We start from the raw sequence: 20,764 nt of genomic DNA, 5'->3' as shown, positions 1-20,764 counted from the left end.
GATTTAAAACCAAAAGTAGAGATGAAATGCTGTCTTACAAAGAGGTACAGTTTGTGTTCTTTGTGCTTTATAATGAACTATACAGACAAGTCAACAATTGTTTTGTTGTTTCACATTTGTCTGTTGTACTGACTGAAAACATTCCAGCCCATAATGTCATACATTACCAACAGGTCATTCACTAAGTAGATCCTGCACAACATTTCTAAAGCGTTAAGAAAATAATTACAAGTTTAGATTAAAAAGGGAAATACCTTTTGCTTATTGTTACCTTTTCTGTTACTGTAAGCTGATTCATCATATCCATGAATTTTTGAAATATGTTTTAAAAATACAATTAGGGGCTTGTTTTAATTACTCAAAGTCCTATAGGTAAATACAAACCATCTTTCTCTACTGACCTTGCTTTACTCCTGGTAGAAGCTCCAACTGAAGGTCTCGGTACTCACACTTTCTTCAATACAATTTTGAAATCTTTTATTACTATTTATAGTAGTTAAAATTCTTTCTTAGATTGTTTTTGATAGTTGTAGACTGTCTCCCAGTGGATATTTTGTTCATGTTTTCAGTTCAAGAAAGAAAAACACATAGAAGATAAGAGAGAGGAAAGAAGACTTGGTCAGGAACTACATTTAGTAGTTTTCCTTTTGATTAAGACAGGATCAGTGCACCCCAGCAATGTGAGAGTCCTCTGTTATACAGTGAACAATGGATGAAGTTAGGGAAGGTTTTCTTTATGCTCTGTGGTAGCTTACATCTTACTATTCTTTTTGTTTTAACTAAAGATAAAGCTGAATTAATGCTGTTGCTTTCATGATAACAGTCTATTAAGAAAAAATATAATTTGGAATCAGATAGGAAGTTCTGTTTCTATTTTCTGTCAAAAATCTGTGGAGTTGTTGTGGTTTAACCCCAGCAGCACCATGCAGCCACTTGCTCACTCCTCCTGCAGTGGGATGGGGGAGAGAATTGGAAGATTAAAAGTGGGAAAACTTGAGGGTTGAGCTAAAGGCAGTAATATTGATAAAGCAAAAGCGTGCATGCAAGCAAAGCAGAACAAGGAATTCATTCACTACTTCCCATTGTTAGCCAGTTGTTTAGGGCCGTCCCCAGGAAAGCAGGGCTTCAGTTAACTCATTTTTCCTATTGCCCCTCTAGCTATGATTAGTCACCTTATCTCTTCTAAGTGGAAAGGCAAAAATGAGTCATGAGAAATGGTTTAAGGGCCAGACAGTCTAGTAATTTCTGCAGGCACACAAGAGTGGACATACTAATAGAGAAGAAGGAGGTGCAGAGTTCTGATATGATTTAAACAAAGAAAAGAAAAAAAACAGTGAAGATGTTTAGAGAGGAGTAACATGGTCATAGCAACAGGTAATTAAAAAAAGGCTGTAGCAGTCGTGCTTTGCAGAGACTGAAGTGGGCTTGTAGAAATGAGAATGCTCCCTTCTAAGAGACAGGTTCCAAAGGTCAGAAGACAAAGGATCATGCCCATGATCTTTAGGGAAGAGAGCAACATTTGAATGTGGTCAGGTGACTCCCAAGTGACAGATCCTGTCACGCTTAAGAGGAAATGGCATATTCTGTTTTGACAATGCTAAGACTAGTAAAGGCAATGCCAGTAAGTCAAGCAAGAAAACTCACAAAATCATAAAACTATAGAATAATTTAGGTTGGAAGGGACTTTTGGTGATCCAACCCCTGCTCAAACAAAGCTAATTTCAAAGTTAGACCAGGTATCTTAGGATTTTTCCAGGCAAATTTTAAGTGTTTCCAAGGATGGAGATTCTTCAGTCTCTGGGCAGCCTAGTTCAGCACTTGACTGTCTTTGCTGTGAACATTTTTTTTCCTTATATCTGTCCAGAGTGCTCATTGCTGCAACATGAGGTGGTTTCCTTGTGTCCTTTCACTGTGTTCACAGCAGAGTCTGGTAGTGAATTCTTTGTGACCAGACATTAATTAGCTGCAGACAGCATAGGAGATACCCCCTTAGTTCTTTCTCAGGCTGAACACAGCTTCCCCTTACATCTCATGTGCTCCACCTCCATCACCATCTTGTTGAACCTCTATTAGACTCACCTAAGTATGCCAATTTTGTTCCCATACTGGGAAGTCATGTTCAACTTCTGTCCACCAAGATTCCAAATTCTTTTCTGCAAAGTGGTTTTCTGGCCAATCAGTCGCCAACCTTTACCACTACAGAGGCTTATTACCTTCCAGATGCAGGATTTGGCAGTTGCCTTTGTTGAACTTTCAGAGGTTTCTGTTTGTCCATTTCTCAAAATCTCTGTGAATTACAGCCCAGCTTTTCATAATATCCTCCTCTTACTCTGCCCAAGTGTCATATGCAAAACCCAAAAGCCTAGATGAAGTGAATGTAAAGAATAACTGCTGCACTCCCCTTGGCCACACAGCCACTCATCTCATCATAGAAGTCGATCATGTTGCTCAGATGAAATTTGCCCTTGGTAAATCTGTGCTAGGTCTTCTCAGTCACATTATTCTCCTTCATGTGCCTTCTTTTGAGGAAGATTTGCTCCATAATCCTCCCAGGGATAGAAGTTAGGCTGACCAGTCTGTAGTGCCCAATATCTTTCCTTCATGCCCTTTTTGAAGATTGATGGATTTTTTTCTAGTCTGAGATCAGATTTTGGCAGTAAAGACTAAGGCAACAAACTTAGTGAGTACCTTAGCTTTTTTATGTTGTTTGTTCTCAAATCCTCTGCTTCATTGAGCAGTAATCCCACATTTCCCATTTTGTTACCAGTGTACCTAGAGGAGGCTTTTTTGTCACCTTTTACATCCCACTCCAGGTTCATCTGGGCTTTAGATTTTTACATTCTGTTCCTACATACCCATGGTATGTATTCCTATATACCCTGTCTATATTCTTCTCAAGATGACCCTGTTTTATTTTTCCATGCACTTCCTTTTTGTGTTTAAGCTCAGGCAGAAGTTCCGCAATTCCATGTTGACCTCTGCCATGCCTGCTTGGCTTCTTGTGCATTGCAACAAGACGTTCCTGTGCTAGAAGATCAATCAACCAAATATTGGAGACCAGTCTGGAATGTTAGGGCAGATTTGAGTCATGTAAAGATGAATGAAAAATATTTTTGCCTAGAGCAGTAAGCTGAGAAAAGCTAAGCAATTTTTCTGTATCTTTTCTACAAACATTTAATGAGTTAAACTTTTGTACAAGTCCTTGGGTAAAAAGAAAGTTCTAACAAATTAATTTGACCTGTACCAATAATTTGAACAGATAAATTTTCATGATAATTATCTTTGATATGGTAAAAGGAAACTCAGTATAAAATTATTACACTTTTAAAAGTTAAGTAGAAATGCGGCCTAAGAGGGAAAGAACACAAAATAATAATAACAATTCTTATTATTTCTCACACAAGTCATAAAAATCACTGAATACAGTGCACTGCATTACTTTGATCACAGAAAAGCAGATCCCACTTTGTATTCTCACTTGCTCAAAGATTGCAAGAGAGAACTGTTTTCAGGCTGTTGGAATCTTGTCACTTGTTCTCAATGTTAAAAAGACTGATTATAATTTTCTTTTACAGTAATCTTTTGATTTTAAAATTCTACAACCATATAAGGATGTGTACACATGCACAAATATATGTAGATATGAAACAATAAATGTCATTGTGATGGGGTTACCTGTTTAGCCTGGAGAAAAGGAGGCTGAGGGGAGACCTTATTGCTCTCTCCAACTACCTAATAGGGGGTTGTAGTGAGGTGGGGGTTGGTCTCTTCTCCCAGGAAACAAACGATAGGACAAGAGGAAAAAGCCTCAAGTTGCACCAGGGGAGGTTCAGACTGGATATTAGGAAAAATGTCTTGACTGAAAGGGTTGTCAAGCATTAGAACAGGCTGCCCAGGGAAGTGCTTAAGTCACCATCCCTGGAGGTATGTAAAAGACCTGAAGGTCAGTGTTGGGTTGATGGTTGGACTAAGTGATCTGAAAGGTGCCTTCCAACCTAGACAATTCTATGATTCTACGTGGCAATTAGGGACATGGTTTAGTGGTAGTTTTAGCAGTACTGGGTTAACAGTTGTACTTAGTTATCTTAAAAATCTTTTCCAACCTAAATGATTCTATGATAGTAGCCCTTATCAACCCAGTTTGTATCACAAACATGCAAAAGAAAGATGACAAGCATACTAAGATATTCCCAGGTGGGCTAGAAACACGGTCTTGGGAAAAAGTAGAAAGTTCATTTTGAATGAATGCTAATTAGCTGGGTGCTTTAGAGGAAAGACAGTATCTTCTGTTTCCTTATTATATCCTCATCCAAAAAACCAATGTTCTTTTCTTTTGAAAAGAAATGTGACTTCATCAAAGCAATTAACTGTCTGTATGAACTACTATGCTTTCTACCAGGAAATTGCTGACTGTCTTGAGGGTCTGTCCTGGGATCTATCCTGTTAAATAGCTTTTTCGACATCTTGGAGGAGGACCTGGAATGTACCCTTATAAAGGTTGTGAATGACACCAAATTGTAAGGTGCAGTTAGTATTCTTGAGGGTAAGATTGCCATTCAGAGGGACCTAGGGAAGTTAGAAAATGGGCTAATAGGAACTTTGTAAATTTTAAAAGGACAAAAACAATATTCTGTAGCTGGGCTGGAGTAACCCATTGCAACAGTACAAGCTCAGTACGGATTGATTTGGCTAGCAGCTTTGCTGAAAAGGACTTGCCAGTCCTGGTGGGCAGCAGGCTAAACATGAGCCAGCAGTGTGCCCTTGCAGTGCTGAGTGCTAACAGCATGTGCTGTTGTCATGGTTTCTGCTGGGATAGACTTTCTTCCTAGCTCGGATGAAAATAATGTTGGTAAAACACTGATGTTTTTGGTTGTTGCTAGGCAGTCAACGCCTTTTCTGCTCCTCACACTGCCCCACCAGTGAATCAGCTGGGAGCGCACGAAAAGTTGGGAGGGGACAGTTGACCCTGGCTGACTAAAGGAATATTCCATACCACATGACATCATGCTCAGTATATAAATCTGGGGGAAGAAGGAAGCAGGAGACATTCAGAGTTACAGCATTTTGTCTTCCCAAGTAACAATTACATGTGATGGAGCCCTGCTTTCCTGGAGGTGGCTGAAAACCTGTCTGCTAACGGGAAGCAGTGAATTAGTTCCTCCATCATGCTCAGTATATAAATCTGGGGGAAGAAGGAAGCAGGAGACATTCAGAGTTACAGCATTTTGTCTTCCCAAGTAACAATTACATGTGATGGAGCCCTGCTTTCCTGGAGGTGGCTGAAAACCTGTCTGCTAACGGGAAGCAGTGAATTAGTTCCTCGTTTTGCTTTGCTTGTGTGCACGGCTTTTTCTTTACCTATTAAACTGTCTTTATCTCAACCCATGAGTTTTCTCTCACTTTTACTCTTCTGGTTCTCTTCCTCATCCCAACTAGAGGGAAAGTGAGAAGCTGCGTGGTCCTAGTTGCTGCCTGGTGTTAAACCATGACATGTGTATTAACAGGAGGATAGCCAGGGGTGATAATTACTCCTCTTTACTTAGCACTTGCTAGGCCCTGATTGGAATACTTTATCCAGTTTTGGGCCCCCAGTACAAGACAGATGTTGATTAACTTGATCATCTAGCAGCTCACCAGCATGGTTATGCCCTTTCAGAAGACATTGAGGGAAGTGGGTTTGTTTAGTCTGCAGAAGAGAAGTCTTTGGGAGGACCTTGCATGTCAGTCCCTACAAAGGGAACAAGATAGAGCCAGAATTCTTGCTGGCATGCACAGGAATTTATGAGAGATAGTGAGCATAAAATGAAATGGGGAAATTCTGACCAGGTATAAGGAAGTTTTTCTCCCTGAGGACAATTAAGCAATGGGACTGGGTGGCCAGAGAGGCTGTGTATTCTTCATGTTTGGAGGTTTTCAAGACCCGACTGGATGAAACCCAGAGCAATGTAGTCTGAATTCAGTGTTGATCCTGTTTAGATTTAGAGGTTGAACTAGATGAATTTCCAAAGTCTCTTTCACGTAGATGATTCTGTAATTAATACATTAAAAGAAAAACATTTCTACCTGCATTAACTCTTTTGGATCTGTTTAGGGAAATTTGTTGGAAGTTCTTTTCTATTCTTTTGCCTCCAGAATGAAAAAGCTGGATGGAAGCTAAGCATTTTTTGTCAGACTTGGTGTTATTGATGTAAACTTCCTTAAATTTCTCTGATGCCATGATGTGTAGTGTTTAAAGTACCTGATAAAGTAAAGTACCTGAATGAACACATGTAATGACTGAAAAGTATTTTGATTCGATGGCCCAATGGCATTTGGGAACAAATACCTCATTTTAACAAATATTATATATAATAATAAAGTACATTGTCACGTATCCTTCTGGCAAATTGCTTATTTTTCACATCTTTGTAAAACATTTTCTAGATAACATCATTGAACTGTTTGGGATTTTTTCTTATCAAGGTGACTTGACGTAAAGCTTGTGTTCATTATCTTTCTTAAAGAGAAATTTGAGGAAGATACAAAGTTTAAGCATTAAAAAAATAAAATCTGACACTAAAGGTTGTTCCTGTAGCCCAGCAAATCCACTGTACTGGTTCTGAGAAATAAATCCTTAGTGTAAGATGCTGTCTTGGTCAAGTTAAGATGCTTTTGCAATTTTGATTCTAAATAGCATAATAGGAGACAATTCCTGAGAAGAATGTATTTCAGTTGGAGTGAATTTCTCTCTAGGCTCTCTACCCTAACAAGATCTAGATATCATTTATCTTAAACATATTCTCAAGTTTGAGGCTGTGATATATATCCTATGGACTTTGACTGTCTATAAGGGCATCGGTTAGGAAGATTTACTGTGGTATTATTAACTTGATTAACTTAGGAATTTTCTGACAGTCAGTGCTCTGGAGCAGCTTTACGGCTGTAGCAGGGGGTCTCAGCATGCTTGTACCAGTGGGGCTCAGTGTTCTGGGAGATGTGGCCCCCTCCTGTGTTCCATGGATTTCCACTCTGTCACTCCAAAAGGGTTCAGCATACCTGATATTTCTGTAAAGCAAATGGGCTTTAACCTTTCAGGCTTACTGAGTTCAAGATAGTGCTGATAATATAATGCCAAATTCTTCCCATGAAAAACATCAAATCATAGTTGGGAAATGCAGTAAAAAAGAAGTGGCTTATCTCACTCAAGCTGGGGTCAGCCAGTAGTGGACCCATATTTGGAATTAAGAAGCTCTTAAAGCTTAAGAAAGCTTTTTCTTTCTCTTCCATTCTCACATCATTACACTCTGTATAATGATCTGCCGCTTTACAAGAAGTCGTTTTTTTGCAATTGCTGATAGCATACTCAGGGTTCAAATTTGACATTTTAAAAACAATATTTATTGTAGTGAGAATTTACATGGGGAGCATTTCTTTAGAGAGCAGCACTAGTTAGTTTAATGGGAAAACTGGTTTTACTGCAAGAGTTTAGAAAATTTAATCAAAACATCTGATCTATCATAATAGAGCCTTTTCTCAGTGTAACTTAATCCTTTTGATCAGTGGCACATGAATAGTTTTCTATTTCACAGGATCACAAAAGTGATTTTTTTTTCCCCCTACTTCAATTGAAGCACACTTTCAAGTATAAAGCTCGACATACTGTTTCAGACAGCTATTAGCAACCATTTTGTTTCATCAGGGGCTTGGTGATGCCAGGGAAAACTGAAGGAAGATCTGCAAATAGGAGCCAGCAGTGACCGCAGGCGTTCCAGCACAGGTTGCAAAGAGTACATCACTCGTAGCTCAGAACTGTAGCATTCAAAGACTTTAAGAAATATGATGTCAAGAGTGAAACATGCACATCACAGGAACTTTACATTACAACAGCTGCTTTCAGATTTTCTTCAGCCACAGTAAACAGGAGTCACATCTATACTCACAAAAAACAGACATTGCCAGTGAAATGTGCTGAATTAATTTAAATTCATTTATATAACAATTTCCCCTCTTCATCTGATTTAAGGGGTACTTGCAAGTCCACACATTTAATACAAGAGCATTAGTAAAACGTGATTGTTTTCCAGTGGGTCTTTTCAAAATAAATGTTTCGCATGAATATTTCTGACAGAAAGAAAATGTGAAAGTAGTTTGGCCCATATAGAGAAATACAGATTTCAACCTGCTTCCCAAAATTCTAATAGAAATGTTAAAATTTGTGAGAAATGATGCTTCAGCATGGCTATGTAACAAGTTTTTGTAGGTGATTTAATGCTTTTGGGTGGAATAGATGGATTAGAAATGTAATGTGTCTTGTAATATTTTAATCTTTTCATTTTATTTCCAGATATTGTAAAAGAATGAGAAATAAGTTATACATGTAAATGGAAAAAAAGGCTTTATCAAAAGTTGACCAGTCTACAAAGAACAATGTGTTTAGAACTTTGCTTTTTTTATAGGTGAGGGGCCAAATCTTCTCAAGTTAGGCTTTCTAGTGAGTTGTGGGAAATAAAGAGCAATAAAGGACAAAGCTTCCTAAGAGACTGGAGATTACTACAGATCTGTCACAATTTCAAGTGTGTACCAGAGCTTCTCTGCTGCATTTGATGTTGCTATTTCCCGTCCCACTGAAGTAAAGGATAACAATGGATTTGTTCACTTACTTACAGAATGTTTTCTGTATTCAGAAAAACATTAGCATTAATGTGCAGTAAAAGTTGTATTAAAATCTGAATGTCCCATACTCAATTTCAGGTGAAATAATGAACTTTTTTTTCACTGTGATTTGATGTATCATGTCTGTGACAGTAATATATTCAGTGGAGCAGAGAACAAATCTTGAGAATTTGATCCTGGAAGGCATAATTTGCACAAATATTAACAAGTGGAGCGTAAAAAACCTCACTCCCTCAAAATACGAAGTTCAGTGAAAACCTCCCAACTGCAAGGCAGCAAGCCACAGGCCTTAGTGCGGTTGTTTCTGATTTCAGATGTCATCTCTAATTACAGAATTTTGCAGTCAGATTTTGAGGCAGAGGGTATAGGATGGCTATCAGGTGAGTGCTGTAGGTGAAGCAACTGATAAGAGATGGATCACTCCATATAAAGTATAAGTAGTACTGCTATTAAGGTGATGGTGGTATGTGGACATGAATTAGACAAGGTTTGTAGATGGAGGTAATTTAACTCATTAGATTACTTCAGCACACAATCTTTCATGCACAAAAGCCTTTCTTCTGGTCTGCTTTAGATAGAGGAGAAAATTTACCTGCCTTTTCCATGATATCAAATAGTCCAGTAAAAGCTATAACCTCCACCTACAAAGCTTTTGATATCCATGGAATAAAATAGTTTATTTTAACATGTAAAAGCACAAGCAGCTAAACAATAATATAAATACTATGCAAGTTTTAAAGGTTTAAAATCTCAAAGCACAATTATTGCAAACCCTTGAAATACAACAGCTACTAAAATCTTACATGTCTAGAGAAATTAATTAAGCACTGGATAATTAAGAATACATTAGGGATATTGTTTCTGACAATATTTTTATTCAGAATTTATTTGAATCTTTCAACGTTGCATCCTTTGGTGGGACTAAATAAAAATGCAAGTTTCAACATGTAATATGTGATCTAATTTGCATAAAATGTACATTTATAATAAAAATCTAGAGCTCTGTGGGAGTAACTAAGGCTATGTTGTAGATAAAGCTTTAGCCTAAGTTCATTTAAATATATGGAAGATTTATAGAAATAACTACACTTAAGAGATTCATGTAAGCAAATTTTAGTAAATGCTTAACTGCTTGCAGTATAAAGACTTAAAAAAAGATTATACATTTCTAGAAATACTGAGTTTGACACAGGAGCAGAGAGACAAGCTCAATAGAGTGTGTCTGAATGTGTAGGCTATGAGTAATTGCTCATTCATATTAAACAACTTAAGCCACTCCACAGATCTGCAGCACTGTGAGATGTAACCAAGTATCAGAAGTCCAGATTCTGTATAATTTAGGGCAGTATAGGATCAACAGCTCCTTCACATTTCCATTCGAATCAGTGAAAACTGAGACCATGAAATGTGCTGATTGTGGGAACATGAGGACAAAATATAAAAAGTTTTTGAACAACTGACCTGTTAATTTCCTGTTTTATTAACATAGCTTGGAAGAAAATTTAAAAGCTGATTAGATATAATTTAGCATATGTGTATGTGGATGCATTAAAAATATTTATGTGGTCCCTAAGCAGGCACAGATTAAAAAGCATCAAGGAAGGAGCTGAAGCTATTTTTGAGAAGTATGTGGCAGTCTTTCATAATGAGCAAAGTTTCATACAAATTTGTATGCTTCTTATACCAGTATTTCTGTATGTCTTACTAATACTGCTCATATCACTGCAGGGGATGCTCCTTAGACATCTCAATGATCACAAATGAGTGTTATGTATGTCTGACATGTAGGCTGAGATAGTGCTTCAATCTATATAATAAAGTAAAATGAAGATACCTTAGAAATTCCATAGGTTTGTAACACAGTGATTTTATGAAAATTCAGGAACCTTTGGCATCTCCACTAATATTTTGTCCTCTTCAGCTGTTTTTACATAGTAGTTTAGGAACTATTTACTTGTAAATGCAGACTTATGTGGCTCAGTTTTGCAAATGTAAATGTCTCTGACCATCCTAGCAAAGACTGCAGCAACCTGATTCTGATTTCTGAGGAAAGTCAGTAGGAAGAGATAAAATGTCACGCTCTCTCCCAGAAATCTGTACCCACAGAGAGGGCTCTCTAGAATGACATCAGTACCCAGGCTGGTAGTTATGAAGGAAATGTATGTTCAGAATAGCACAAATGAAACAATGTACATGCAAAGCCTAGAATTACTGTTTAGTCTCAGTCTCTATTCCTAAAATTCATGACGGTTTATGAAAAAAAATAATCTTTGCTACAATATATAGTCAGCTTAATGCAAAGCGTACCTGGCCATTAGTTTGAGAAAAGTAAATCCATATGTACCCACAACATGTCTGTGAAATTCTGTGAAAGTCGCTCCCCAGAAGGAAATGTGAAATTCCTGACAGCAACTTTCTATCCAATGCCTAAATCTAGCTGGAGCAGCACTTCAGGTAAGTGCTTAACAGTGGAACCCCGAAGCTTGGTTCTCTTCATGCAAGTGTTACATATGTGTTGTAGAATACACTAAATCAGGAGCGTGTGATTTTAACAATATTGCTTTCTTTTCCAAATAAGGAAAAATATCTTTCGTACCTGTCCTTGGAATACTCCATGGCCCAACAAAATCACTTACTTAATGCCATTCCAGTTTAATGATGACATGAGGCTCTGTAATCAAGTATACTTTGGAAAAAAGTTACATAGGCTGATGAAAACACATAAGGCATCTCAACAGACTGTCTTGTAACCTGTTTTGCTTAGCTGTGACGAAAAATGTATTTTGCCACAAGAGTGTATTGCTAATCTCTCAAATCAATGCTTCCTATGCAGTAACGCTTCCAACAGAGATCTAATCCTGTTCCTATTTAAGTCAGCGAGAAAAATAGAATAGGTTTGAGGCCAATATATGCAGAGAACTATGTATTCTCTGTAAATAAACAGGCATTCTACTTGTAATCAATCACAGGGCAAGGAGCAGCAAATATTAGGAAAATACATACAGATAATTTGCTTCTGTTACTGTACATTAAGCCTGTGATTTTACTGGCTTAAGATTTTTAGTGTGTAATAGTAGATAACACTAAAGTAAATGTTGCAAGGACAGAACAGTCATTTTTGCATATTGCAATACTGTGTGTCCCTGAAGAATAGAATGTGGTAGGAAAAGCCCCTAGAGTTTGTATTCCAAATCCAGTACCCAGCCAGTAGCTACACATACTATTTATTTCTTTGTCTGATAACTTTGGACCATCTATTCTGGTTTGACTCCTAAAAGGTATAAAACATTGTGAAGATTTTTCTTTCTAGTCACTAGAACAGCAAAGAAGAGAGGAAAATAATAGTGAATTCATACTGCTTTGCTTCAAATCCCATTTTTGCCATTTGTGATCTTGTCCCATTATTTAGAATACCAAGCCTGGTTTTCAAAATGTCAGTGCATTGAAAATGGTTAAATATGTTGATAGAGTGTCAAAAAGCTTATGATAAATGGTTTCTTAACTGACAGTGTTGCGTGCCATGGAAACATGCCATTTCCCATAGAAGATGGACACTTTGTCACTGCAGAGGCATTATGTTTCTAAGACAAGTGGCGTGTAACCGCTGTTGATATTGTCTTTCTTCAAATTGAGTAAATGTCACAAGAAATACAATGTGGTGCTGTTTACCTTTGTCATGAGTGGAAATGACAAGATTGCATGTTGACTCTGAGTTACCACCATCTATCTCATCAGCTGTTCCCAGGGAAGTAGGTTAGAAGAGATTGCTGTTCACACAAGTTACTTAATTTTCCTGTTTCACTACCTTTATTATAGGAGGTGATCCTTTCCTGTCTCAAAAAGATATTATGAAGATGAGTACACTAGTGATTGTAACGCAAAAGGTGGTGGGAAAAGACCAACTAGATATGATCCATTGTAGCAGCTCATCTCTGTACATGCATACTGAAAACATTTTTGCAGTGATAAAACCATTTCTAACTCACTTAGAAACTAAAGGCAGTAAAAGAAGTGGCAGTTTGCAATATTGATAGCCAGTGCCTATCTGATATTGACTGGGAGGGTATAATTGGAAGGTTTTGGGAAAAGGGCAATATATCCAGGCCTGTATACATCAGATCATCTCAGATAAGACATCTTAACTAACAGAGGGAAATGTTTCTTTAGAAAAGCAAATGAGTTAGAAAGTTGAATGGATTTTTTCTTAGCAGTTTACTGACTTTCCTTTCTTGTATGTTTATGTTTTTTTAATGTTAAGCATGAAAAATGGAGTGAGGTTGTGTGTTGTTACCCAGTTCCTTGACAGCAGTCTCTGCAGTTTCATTATTCACAGACTCAGTTGGCCCATTTATAAATCTCAACAAAACTACCCAATGCAGATTTTTTTTTACAGAAATAGATTCTAGAGAAATATTGAAGTAGGCGATGATGAATATGTCTTTATTTCCTAAATGAGTAAAAATGTGTTAATTTTGTGTATAGCAATAAGCTCTTTGATTTTTTTCTCTTAGGTGCTAAACTTTGGGCTAAACATTTAAAGGAGTAGTCCCGAGTATAAGCTTGCTGGAATGTGCATTCTTTCAAATACAGAAATGTGTAAAAGGGATATTAACATCTTGCTTTCCAGCAAATAGGGGGGGAAAAGTGTATAAGATGGTATAAAGCACAGTTTACAGAATTAGTAACTCGAGCTTTATGTGCCTTTCAAAGTGTCTTCAACTTCTTGAGGTACATGGTTCATTAGTGGACACTTTAAGCATACATTCTAATGTAGTGCTTTCCAAGTGGTGTAGTAAATGCAGTCACTTACACCTGTTAGTTTCTTTTTAGTATACCATCAAATATATTACATACCGAAAGGAAGACAGGAGCACAGTAATAGAAAAAGAGTACCTTGTTTAATGTAAGTTGATCTGTGAGACACATTAACAGCAAACCCAGGTTATCTGTCCATCTGTGTCCTGCAACTCCATTTCATCCCGCATGCTCCGCAGCACAAGAGTTTTATGCTGGAGTAACCACCACAGCAAAGGCAAGAAACAAGATGTGCTGCAGCTGATTCCAGCCGGCTTGCAGAAGAGACCAAACAGCAGACCAGAGACCAAACACTCTTGATCTTTCCTTCATTTGGGTTACTATTTTCATGCCCAGATTCTCACAAGATATTTGGAGTTGGTGTAGCATGGAGATTTTCTGTAAACTAAGCTAAGAAGTTCAACAGTTATTAATGGCAGGAATTATGGACAGGCAGGCAGCAGTCAAAGAAACCTTATTTCTTTTGGAGATCAACTATCTCCTTTCATATGTTGGTTGGCTTGAAAACTTTTTCCTTCTTTCTTTAAAGTCTCCTGTTCTTTTATTTTCAGTAAAAGGCGGATGAGACACTACCATTAAAATGCTATTGCAGAAGCTGAATCAAAGTAATTTGAATGCCTGTGAAATGCTGATGTGAGATGGCAGAGCTATCAATAAGGTCAGTTGCACACAGTTTAATGGAACAAAGGTACTGAGTCCTGAAGGCGGCCTTGGACAGTAAGGAATGAAAAATTTATGAAAGTACCAGAAAATAAAGGTGCAAGTGACAGTATAGCACAAGTGGGAATGGGTAAATGTTGAGACCTTCAGATGTTTAGGTGAAATCATATGGAAATTATTTTCATATCTTTTCTGTGATTTCTAATAAAGGCATGAACGTAAATAAAGTAAACAGTAAATGCATATTTCAACAATTTAATACATAATGGATCTGCATCTCCCTCTTTCTAGCTAGATGAATTTTTTACTTTATCTGCAGTAAGGGATAACCAATCCAGAAAGTCTATTTACCTCTCTCGGGTTATGCTTTGGTACACTTTCATATTGATGTTCCTTTGTATCCCAGAGAAATTATTTTAGACTGTTCAACATCTTGAAATAGTTTATCCTCAGACTGTTGCATTTCTTCTACCAATAATTTCACAGAAAATACCAGGACAGAGAAGCCAGCATTAGTTTATTGTATTGTAGTGTTTTCAATAGCTAGCATTTCCACTACCTTTAAAAGACTCCATCTTCTTTCACATGTTAAATAGATTTGTTGTGTATTGGCAATTTATCTTCAAATGTATACTTTAAAGAAGGTTAGAAAAATGGTAATCTGTTTGCAAATGCTGTAATTAGAAATAGCAACCACAACATCTTTTTAAAACAGCAATTGCTTCAGTAGTTTGCCATATGTAAATTACTGAGAATTTCTCCTTTGATATCTTGGAGATTCCTTTTTTCTGTAACCTTAACATCTGTCACAAGTCCAATGAAATTCGAAATACAGCTTGATGGAACAGAATGTATAGGAGAATATTTTCACTTTGTGGTGCCTCTGAGAGGGATCGTCATAGATTCTTTCATAAACCACTTGTTATAAGTACTAGGAAAAATCGATTAGATCGATTAGATTAGATCAATTCATTAGATCTTGGGGATAGATTAGTTTAGAAGTTGTATTTAATATGTACAAAGACATATTTTCTGTCAAATGAATCTTGAGAGCCCTACATCTAACTTAGACCTACAAAAAGGTTTTCTGACATGTTATCCTTAGAATCATAAAAAACTCTCCACCCTCCTATAAGATAAGCAGTGTAAGTGACACACTGCACAGCATTCTAAATAAAACACTGGGCCTCCACCAAGCATTCCAAAGTCTGCACCAGGATTGTATTGGAAGGTAATCTGATAAATCCTATTGTAAAACTTGAGCAAGGAAGAGTCTTTTTCAAGTATTTTCTCCTCCCATTAAATAAATACTGATATGACAGTGTGTATGGCAGTCGTAAATGACATGGTGAATCATATTAAGTCATGAATTTTCAAGTGTCATTCTTAAATAAATAATCACAAAATAAAAGTTTCTGCTATTTTAAATTTACACGGCTATATATGCTGTTGTTTTAATTTTTCTTCTTAAGGTATTGGCTACATACCTATACTTAAGAGAAAGACAAGAGAATTAAAATAAATATTGTAAAGAAGATACATTTGGTATTAATGTATCATTTTGTAACAATTCTGTTGATGCTGTCTGGGTGGGAGCACAAGGGATGCTAGTGCTCCCTCTTCTGCTTCAGCAGCCCCAAAGCAATTAACAAAAAGTAGTGTTCATTGTGGCAAAAGACTGTATTTCATTGGAATGCCAATAAAACCTTGAAGACTTTTCTAAAGCCACCAATAACCTCATTTGAAATGCCTTGCATAAACAAAAAAATAGGGAGGGGAGAGTGAAAATTCAGACTTTGAAGCAGAGGTTCAGTCTTAATCCCAGAATTTAATTTTAGGGACAAAAGATGTAGAATTAAATACAACTTTAAAAATCATGCAGAGACAATTGGTTTATTTAACAAGTTGACTGACACCAGACCTCATGGTAGTAAATTTTACTTTATTTAAAATCACAAGATAGATATATGAAAATTACAAAAGGAGAGTGCCATGCCACTGGTTTAAGTGAATAGTGCAAAGACAGAACCCTACACAAATACAGAATACAAAGAGAGCATGGAGCATGAGTACTGCTTACTGAAAAGCTGGACATCTGTATTTCACATTTTTAAGTTCCTTTTAAGTTTTGCATATTCCCCCCCTTTTCCCATTTCTTGTCGTCTCCCTTTTTGTATTAGATTCCTGCGAAGAAATATGTGTGATAGAAGTAATGCAGAAGGGACTCAGATGTGAGAAAAATCATTAGATCATGAAAGAATCGCTTTTATGATATTTCAACAGTAGACATACACCACAAAATTCACAACTCATGGAGGGGCTTAGGCTATAGGACATGTAGCGAGGAGCAGTCCTTCCTCTTGAAACATATTTAATTTGAATTTATCAGGAGATAGCACTCCTCAGTCTTAGCACTCCTCTACCTACATTAAGTAGCATTTCATTCATTTGGAGCTGCAATCGTCTCTTTGTAGGACATCAGTGGTACTCTATGGTTTATCAAGGAATTCTTCACACAGAGAAGGCTGATCCCTTCCCACCTCCTTCCCTACTGTGTTCTCTTCCATCTTTTAGGATGAAGTGCCCTTGTGACTGACCTTTTTATTTTGTATCAATCTATGTGTTTATGAACATACTTGATGAAAACATCTAATTCAGATGTGTATTTCTTTTCACTGAGATCAGATATAGTGATGATCAACTACTTAAAGCAGCAATGTAGCTGGAGTTAAGAATCTCTGAAATCTCTATTTTTTCCAAGGGTTACAATAAAGCAGTTTTAAAAGACTGCTGTTTGAGGTAATCTGTTGCTTTGGGGAAGCATGCTGTTTCAGGTACCAAAGCAAAAACCTTTCTTCATATCCTTTCATGGTGAATGTGGGCAGAGTCCTAGTTACAGAAATGCCGGTGTTCCCTTAGAAAAACAAAAACACAGTGATAAAATACACATTTTCCACTCCCTAACCTCTGTTCTTATCCTAACAACACCAATATGAGGTACAAGTAAAGGGAAAATTTGCATTAAAGTGCATTCCAATGTTGATTTATAGTGGCTAATAGTTCTTCTGTATATTGTCATACCACATGCAAAATGGATGCAGGATTTTTTTATCTTCTTTTTCAAATTCAGTCTCTTACATGGAAGCTACTGTATCAATTTTTAATTCAGAAAGTGTCTTTTTGAAGTCCTGACTGTATTTTTCTTTAATCTCTTTTTATAATATTTTGTCTGATTTCACTATTTAAAATGGAAGTCAAAGTCAAGTAATGCAGTCTACATATTCTACATATTCTGGAGCTTAACTTACTTCAAGCCCATTCGCTTACAGCTATCTTTACTGCTATATTGATGAGATTTTTTTTCTTTACCTGTCCACATTTCCGCTCTTTTAAATCCTTGGATATGTCTGGTTTGCTCTCTTTTGTCTTCAAAAATGCTGTTCTTGCCCTAATTCTAGCATGTACAGTAGGACTCCTCAAAGTGTTTTTCCTTTGCTGGATACAGATCTTCTTTTGCTTATACTCTCTACTTTCTGTTCTTTAACTACTTCTATTCAATATTTCTGTTCCAACTTGGTTACCTGCTGCTTTTAGCCTAAGTAATCCATCACACAGGACTTTTAATAAAACTTTCCTACAAACGATGTAAACAGTTTTCTGTATACCGGCATTAGATATTTTGATGGTAACCCCTTCGGTGTCAGAGGATAAAAACTTTTGATAACTATGTCTGTCTGCATGATCTTGATTTCAAATTGGAGCTGCTGTAGTTTTCATGATATTTTTCCTTTTTCCACAAAGAAAATTTAGCTTCTGGTTTTTTTCATATCATCTACAAATCTTTCCTTTTGGTTTAGTAGCCAGGCTAAAATGTACAGTGTGGCTTAACCTTTTATGCTTATTAAATATCTAAAATGTAACTGCCTTAAATAAGTAGCTTTACTTCAGTAGCTTGAGTAGTTACCACTGACAATCTGCCAATGGGCAATGTTGTACTGCCATTATTAAATGAAAATATTGTTTATTTAATAGGAAATGGTTAAGAACAAATACCCAATCAGTTGAGCTCTATAACTCTGTGGTTAAAAGTTACTCTATTGAAAATGTGTCATGCATTTGAGCACCAAAGTTTTGGTCATCTTTTGCTGCTTCCTGTAGTGAGGAATTTTGCCGCTTAAGTTTGTGATCTCTTCCACTGAAACTAAATACTAAAGGTAAATGTAGATAAATGTATGTAAGATTTCACACATTTAATTCACTAAAACCTTGAGTCACCACAGTTATTAACACCTCAGTTGATGTTTGATTTGGTTAGTGTAGAGCTATGAAATATACACTGAAGAAGTAAATTTGTTGCAGAGAAGATAGTGTGGGGATAGTTTATTAAAGTCAGAGTAGATTTGCTTGCAATAGGCACACTTAAGTCAAAAGTAGGAGTTGTCTGAAAGCTGTGTTCTAGCAGGAGATTACTATTCCACTAACAAAGTACAAGATCCAGACTTAAATTAACGAAAAGTTGGAGGGAAATTAATGGAAAAACAACCCTGTCAACAGACTGGACTGCAGTAGACTGACACGGCTGGAGTTTCATTTGTGTTAAGGAAATATCAGGAATGAGTATGTGGTCAAAAGAGCAGCTGGCCAAGCAGAAACTACTCATATGGCATCAGCCTGGGGGAGATCTCAGTTCGAAAATCTGACTACCTTCCTCCCTTATAAAAAATGCAATGTTTAAATCTAGGTAACTGTGCACCTATTATGTGCCTTTCTTTTCATGACATTTTCAACAGATAAACTATCTTAGGATAGGAGTAGTGGAAGGATTTAAAGAGTAAAGAATGTGCGCAAGCACATGGGTTGCTTAAATTCAGGTGTGAGAGCAGCCTGGGCATGTTGACCTAAAAAGAGCTTTTATCAGGTTTGAAGCAACCAGCACTTTACTATTTGCTGAAATAGAAAGCAATTAGAATGAACTATGTTGTCTCTGAAAAAAATAAAAAATCAGAAAAAGAAATGGCTAGATATAAGGTCCAAGGAAAGAGCTGTAGCCTAGATGATTCTATGATTCTATGAAATGGTTTGATTTTCTGTGGAAAAAATGTCGGCATTCAACACTAAGAAGCTACAGTTGCTTGTAAACATATTCTTTGTTAACTGTGACTTGTTTGATTATGCTTCCCTTGTCACTGACTAAGATAATAATGAAGTTTCTCAATGAGAAGTGAAAGTGAAGACATAAAGTGACTAAACATAAATGATAACAATAGTTGTAATCAATATAAGAGAACATAGTCTGGCCAGTACCTTTTCTCAAAGCAAACCAGGTAATGATTTAAATCCAGCTGAAGAACTGTGTAAATGAACAAATGAATAAATGAAATGAGTATTTAAGTAAATGCAAAATCCGTTTTATTGTCCAGTTCTAAGTGATGGAGATATCTGGGAGTAGGCTGTTCTTCAATACTTTGTGTTGGAAATTTTTTCTTGCTTCCTTGGAGAAGAGAGCTCTGTCAGTATGATGGATTTTTTAATGCCCTGTGAAGTATTTTGTTCTCCTGCTCCTTTCTATTTGGATTGCCCTTGAATTTAAGGTTGTTAAAATAAATGTTCATGTTTTGCTAACGTATTTGGCTGAACAAGTAGGGAATGTTTTGTCCATCTTAATAAACAGAGGACACATTGGGTTTGTAAAGAACAGGCAAATTGCCAGTGTCTGGAAGTTACTGTTGTTAGTTTGTGTGTTCCTCCTCAATTGTCCCCTTTTATTATGGTAGCCGATTAAGCTCTGTGAAAAATTTCCCTACGTTAAATTACTTATTTGTGAAAACAATGTCAAATGGATTGTTTGGGCAGATACATTAGTGATTTAAAAACAAAATGTGTCCATCAGCATAATCAGTTTGGAATGGAAAGTGCAGAAAAGATGTCTCGGTTTCCTCCTCCCACATTTACCTTGTTTGACTTGCTAATTTAATCACTAGTGCTGAAGCTGAGGCTCAAATTGTCAGTGGAAGAGGTGAGTGTCTCCTACTGATGTTGTTAGTTAAAATTTCTGTCAGATTTGAAAGTAAATCATGAAGAAGGAAAAAAACAATAGAAATGGTTGCAGGCACTTGGTAAAGCCATTTTCCATGGGGCAGGGAGGCTGTTATACTCATCAGGTATTTGGATTTAATGAAGAGCTGCTGCAGTAAGAGCCCCTATAACAAAGTTCTTGTTTTCACTGCATGAGAGCACTGTTTTACCACCAGTTCGTGTATGGCTTTATAACATGCACAATTATGTCAAGATAAAAACATGTCAGTTTTATTACTGTGGCATCCTTTGCACTTGGCTTAAGGCTGACCATCTTTGATTGGAGTTGCAGTAAAATTGATGTCTTGTATTCCTTACATGTTTACTTTAGGAAAAAAGATTTTTAAAAGTGCAAACAAGGCTTTGGATGACTGTAGGCAACAGACACCATTGAACAGCACTGGCTGAACTGAGATATCAGCATTAAATATTTTCTTACTTATTCTGTTGCCAATTCAGAGATGAAAAACATGTATCACTCGGCTGGAGTTTGGTAATAAACATAATAAAGCTGCAAAGTAGCTCTGATTCATAACATGGACCTCCATTAATTTTGTTATTC

General features: G+C 36.7%; 1 protein-coding gene across 3 annotated transcripts in view; it reads left to right on the top strand.

The window, feature by feature from the left end:
• Positions 1-20,764, top strand: part of EPHA6 (EPH receptor A6) — a 501,230-nt gene that overhangs the window by 60,468 nt on the left and 419,998 nt on the right. Inside the window, exon 1 of one of the 3 annotated variants that reach the window (XM_014947320.1) lies at positions 14,035-14,125. The exons of the other annotated variants lie outside the window; for them this stretch is intronic. The gene's annotated coding sequence lies outside the window, so the exon portion shown is untranslated. Of the gene's footprint in view, positions 1-14,034; positions 14,126-20,764 lie in introns of those variants that run through there. 3 annotated transcript variants of the gene reach the window in all.

This window comes from Calidris pugnax, unplaced genomic scaffold, assembly GCF_001431845.1.
Source record: "Calidris pugnax isolate Ruff unplaced genomic scaffold, ASM143184v1 scaffold95, whole genome shotgun sequence".
Taxonomy (NCBI): domain Eukaryota; kingdom Metazoa; phylum Chordata; class Aves; order Charadriiformes; family Scolopacidae; genus Calidris; species Calidris pugnax.
Note: the sequence above shows the minus strand (reverse complement) of the source record. Positions and strands in the feature narration are given on the sequence as shown.